Raw genomic sequence first — 6,000 nt, forward strand, 5'->3', positions numbered from 1 at the left:
AAATAAATAAATAAAATATATTTTAAAAATTACAAGCATGTTTAAAAACTATGTAGCTGCGACTTTTTACCTTGTCTACCTAGAAACTGAAATTCAAGGGAGGAAATACACAGGAGTGTATCTTTGGATTGAACAGGTTTTACCTTCCCAGCTAGGTTCCATGATTCTCCTATTTCTTCGCCATTCTAATGTGTGCCGTTCAGCATTTTCCCTGTGTGGGTTTGCCCTCTGTGATCTTACGAGGTCTCCTGGTTCAGACATCGTGTAAGATGCAAACGTATATTTATGAGCACGTCCTCAGATAGCACCCGAATGTAGACTTAACTTCCAGTCTTATACATACGACACAGTTTGAGTTCCTTCATGTAGGATTCTACTGGGTTGTTCAGTGGAATTATCACTGATAGTATTTTTTTTATCTGCTACTTGTATTTTCTTCAATTTGAAAAATCCAAATGGTGGGAAAAGCAATTCTAATCTCGTTTTTTTTTTTCAGATTTTTTTCTTCCCTGTACATGTTTTTTTTTGTGTTGCTATGTTATACTCACTATGGACAAATAATCAATTTTTAAAAAGTGGTTTTAGGATTTATTCAGTGAAGAGCAGTTGAAATGTGGTTTAGTGCTGAGAACATTGAGAACTATGAGGAAGATTTCATTCCACTTAAATACAAGCAAACCACACATTTTATTTTCATCTTAAAATTAGATATTTTAGCAATATATAATTTTAGGAAATGATTGAGAAAGATGATTTTTATTGTTTTCTTTTCGTGGCATGTTTACCTTGGCTTCTAACTGATTGAAACCCTAGTGTCTCTGATGTGAAGATAGCGATCCCTAAGCCACAAATGGAGAATGATGATTTGGGGCAAAATGGTTAATGAAGTTCTCTGTTACAGCACCACATCCTGTGAGGATGAGCAAGAAACCGAGTGTCACCAAGCTACTAATGAGGCTTCAGCTCTGGCGCATGAAGAGCTTAGAGGTCCTCATCTGTAGTCTCACGAGCAGAAGCTGAGCAAACCACAAATCCATGACTTTGTTAATCCAGTCAAATAATTTGGACCACACAGTGAATCCACCCTGAAATCTGGAAAGACAGGTGAACACAGAGGCCTACACCCAAATCTGCTTACCTAGATATCAGGCCCGCATACTGGCACATAAATGCTAATTTTGAGAAATTGCTGGAATCTGAATGTAAACTCTTGTGATGGTGAGAAGGCCACATTTTGGGGGTCCCCATACTTGCATGGACTGCACCAGGTCCAAATGGTGAAAATCCTAGAAAAAATATTCTCTGGATCTGACCAATGGGGAGATGTAAAGTAACTATGATGAAATATGCCCAGAATGTTCTGTGACAAAGGACTACCCTCTAGGGGAAAAGACCCAACCAAAGACTATCTCCCACTCATGGCTCCTGCCCCCTCCAGCCTCCCTATCTCACCTGATGGGTGATGGTCATGGCCCAGGGTTGGGGACACCCAAAGTCTGAGATTTACCATAAGAAAGCAGAACATTGCCTCTTCCCTCAGAACACGGCAAATGACCAGAGTTAGAGAGAGCCCTGCATAGTGATAAAAAGATAAATTCTCCAAGAAGGCACACAATCCTTACTGCACAGAGTGTTAGAAACATGGCACAAAAACTCAGAACCACAATGAGAAGTAGACAGACCCTCTGATACAGGGGATAATTCAAAATCTCTGCTGGAATGGATACCAGCAGTTGAACAGGTATGGACACCTGTCAACCAGACAGGTTGAATATTTCTAAGAATTCAGTCGGCCTGAAGGCGACCACCAACCCGATCTGATAGTTGTTTCTGGACTACTCCATCCAGTAAGAGTAGAATGCACATTCTTCTCAAGCTCACGTGGTACCTCCCTCTGGAAAGACCATGTCTGAGTCATAAAACACACCTCGACACAGGGGTTATTCAGAAATAAGGCAAAGTATACTCTCAGACTACAATGGGATGAAACTAGAAATCAGTAACAGAAAGATAACTGAAAAATATCTGAATATTTGGAAATTAAATGATGAATTTCTAATTATATGGGTCAACAAAGAGATCCCAAGAGCAATACATTTTCTTTTCCTTTTTTTCCTTTACCTAAATTACTGAAAATACAACTTAACATATCGATAGAATGTAGTGAAAGCAGTGCTTAGAGGAAAATTTATAGCTTTAAAAGTATATATTAGAAAATAAGAAATATTTACCATCAATGATCTAAGTTTCCACTCAGGAAACTAGTGAAAAAAATCACAATTTCAACCTCAAAGAAAGCAGAATAAGGGAAATAATAAAAGTTAGAGCAGAAATCAGAGAGATTGTAAATAAGAAACCAATTGAGAATATTAGAAAATCATAGTGCTTTGAAAGATCAATGACATTCATAGACCTCTAGCCACACCAGCCAAGAAAACATGAGAGAAAGCACACATTGCTTATGTCGGAAATGAAAGACTCATCACTGCTGATTCTGTGGACCTTGAAAGTGTAACAAAGAGATATTATGGGCAACTCTATGCTCACAGCTGATACCTTAGACGAAATGAGCTGATTCTTTGAAAGGCAAAAGTACTAAAATTTGGAAAAGGAAATAAAGGTAATCCGAACAGGACAGTATCTACTATGGAAATTGAATCCGTAATTAGTGACCTTAAAAAAAAAAAAAAAAGCAGCAACCTAGATGTTTTCACTGGTGAATTGTGTGAGATGCTTAAGGAAGAAAAGCCAAAACTCTAAAATCTCTTCTATAAAAGAGAAAATACTTATAATTTTGACATGCATGAGTCTGTCAGAGGGAATACTTCCAAGCTTGTACTCTGAGGCCATCATGACTCTCATAACAAAACCAGATAAAAAATTAAAAGAAAAGAAAACTACAGATCAATATCTTTTTTAAAAAAAAAACAAATGTGAGCAGATTGAATCCAGAAATGTATTAAGAGAATTATACACCATGACCAAATGGCACATAGTCCAGATTTATGATGCTGATTCAATTTTCAAAAACCAATTGTTGTGATCCACTGTATCAACAAGATAAAAAATAAAAATCCTATGATCATATTAATTGATGCACGAAAAGCATTTGACATAATTCAGCAATCACTTATAATATTTGTATAGCAACTCTTGGCAAACTCAAAATAGTGGACTTGCTCAACTTGATAAAGGACATTTTTTTTTTTGATAAAAAAAAAATCTTCCAGCTTACAATGTACTTTATTGTGAGAAACAGGTCACTCAGCCCTTAAGATTGAAAGACAAGGATGCCCCATCGCTATACTCTCTTTGAAATATCATACTAGAGGCATTAGACAAGCAATAAGATAAGAAAAATAAGCAAAAACTCACAGATTGAAGAGAAACTTTTTTTTTTTTTTTCACAGATGACATGACTATCTGTGAGGAAAATACAAAAGAATTGTCAAAACATTCTGGAGTTAATAAGCAAGTGTGGCATGTATGCAGAAAACAATGTTCACATGCAAAACATAATTGCAGGGACACCCGGGTGGCTCAGTGGTTGAGCATCTGCCTTGGGCTCAGGGCATGATCCCAGGGTCCCGGGATCGAGTCCCACATCAGACTCCCTGCAGGGAGCCTGCTTCTCCCTCTGCCTGTGTCTCTGCCTCTCTCTGCGTGTCTCCCAGGTATAAATAAATAAAATCTTAAAAAAAAAAAAAAACAAAAGAAAACACAATTGCTTTCTAAATACTAGAATTAAAAGCAGAATACCACTTACAATAGCAGCAGAAATACTTAAGCGTGAAACTAACAGAATAATACGTGCAGGAATTATAGGCAGCAAAGCAAAACCTGATGAAAGCAGTCAGAGAAGATGTAAACAAGTGAGGGAGGTTCTACATTCATGGTTGGAGGAATCAGTACTCTTAAGATGCCAATTCCTCTGCATTAACCTATAGATTCAATGTAATCTCAATAGGAATTTCATAGATCTATTTTATAGATATTGAAAAGTGACTTTAAACTTTGCATGAAAAGGCACAGACCAGAATATCCAATACTGCCCTGAAGAAAAAGAACGCAATTTTACAACTCACATGATGGTCTTTTAAGAGGCTGTACTGCTGAGTGAAGTAAGTCAATCGGAGAAGGACAAACATTATATGTTCTCATTCATTTGGGGAATATAAATAATAGTGAAAGGGAATAGAAGGGAAGGGAGAAGAAATGGGTAGGAAATATCAGGAACGGAGACAGAACATAAAGACTCCTAACTCTGGGAAACGAACTAGGGGTGGTGGAAGGGGAGGAGGGCAGGGGGTGGGGGTGAATGGGTGACGGGCACTTAGGGGGGCACTTGATGGGATGAGCAGTGGGTGTTTTCTGTATGTTGGCAAATGGAACCCCAATAAAAATTAATTTATCATTATTTTTTATTTTTTTAATTTTTTTAAGTTTATTTATGATAGTCACACAGAGAGAGAGGCAGAGACATAGGCAGAGGGAGAAGCAGGCTCCATGCACCGGGAGCCCGATGTGGGATTCAATCCCGGGTCTCCAGGATCACGCCCTGGGCCAAAGGCAGGCGCTAAACTGCTGCACCACCCAGGGATCCCCAAAAATAAATTTATTATTAAAAAAAATAAGAGGCTATACTGATTAAGACAACGTGGCACAGGTGAAAAAATTAATACATGGATCAACAGAACAGAATAAAGAGCTCAGAAATAGATCCATGCAAACACAGTCAACTGATATTTGAAAGAAGGACAAAGGCAATTCAGGAGAAAGTTTAGGGTTTTCAGCAAGTGTTGCTGGAACAGCTGGACATCTATCTATCTATATATATAAAAGTGAATCTAGCACACACCTTACAACTTTTGTAAAATTAGCTCAGAATTGATTACTAACTTAGAGGTGAAATGAAAGCCTGTAAGAATCCATGACAAAAGCAGATAAAAAAATCTAGGTGGCACTGAGCTTGGCAGTGAGACTCAGACTGAGAACCCATAGTATGACCCATGAAAGTAAAAGCTATAAAGTTGAACTTTATATTTAATATATATTTAATATATTTAATATTATATTTATATTAAATTATATTTAATATATTTAATATTATATTTAATATATATATTAAAGTTAAAGACTGGCTCTGAAGTAGACAGTGTCAATAGAGGAGAAACAAGTTACAGAATTAGAAAAATATGGTATGATACATACACCGGATGAAAGAATTGTATGCAAAATATACCTCGACTCTTAAAACTCAGCAAAAAGGACACACGCAAAAAGAATATTTTAAAAATGGGTGAAGGCCTGTGCTGACTCCTCCTCTGTGCAGATATGTAGATGGGAAGCCAGCTGGCAAGACGGACATGTCATCTGTCATTGGAAGCTGCATCGTCGAGCAACAATGAGACACTACTACAAAACCATTAGAGGAGCTAAAACGAAAATGAGTAAACACACAAAACCCGCCAAAACAGACACTACTGATGGCTGATGAGGCTGCAGAGCAATAACAACCATCTATTCATGGCTGGGGGGGTGGGAAGGAATGCAAAATGGCACCACAACTTGTAAGGTGGCTTCATCATTTAATCAAAGCTGAACCTAATTCCGGCCATCCAAGCCTTCTATCACACTCCCAGAGATTTACCCAAATGAGGTGCAGACTTTTGTCCACGCAGAAAGCTGCCCCCCACATGCTCATAGCTGCTGTTCTCATAAAGCTGCCACATTGGAAGCCACTAAGATGTTCTTCAAGAACTGGATGTGTCCATGGAACATCGTAGAACAGATCACCGACGAGTAATAAAAAGAAATGAGCTTCCATTCCATGGAAAGACACAGATAAACCTTAAATATATATTAGTAAATGAGAGAAGTCCGTGTGAAAGGCCACACACTGTGTGACTCCGACATGACACTGGAAAAGACGAGCCTATAGGGACAGTGAGAATGTCAGTGGTTGAAAGGGGTTGGGAGACAGAGAAGGAAGGAAGGAGA

The sequence above is a fragment of the Vulpes vulpes genome, chromosome 7 (genome assembly GCF_048418805.1).
Source record: "Vulpes vulpes isolate BD-2025 chromosome 7, VulVul3, whole genome shotgun sequence".
NCBI lineage: Eukaryota > Metazoa > Chordata > Mammalia > Carnivora > Canidae > Vulpes > Vulpes vulpes.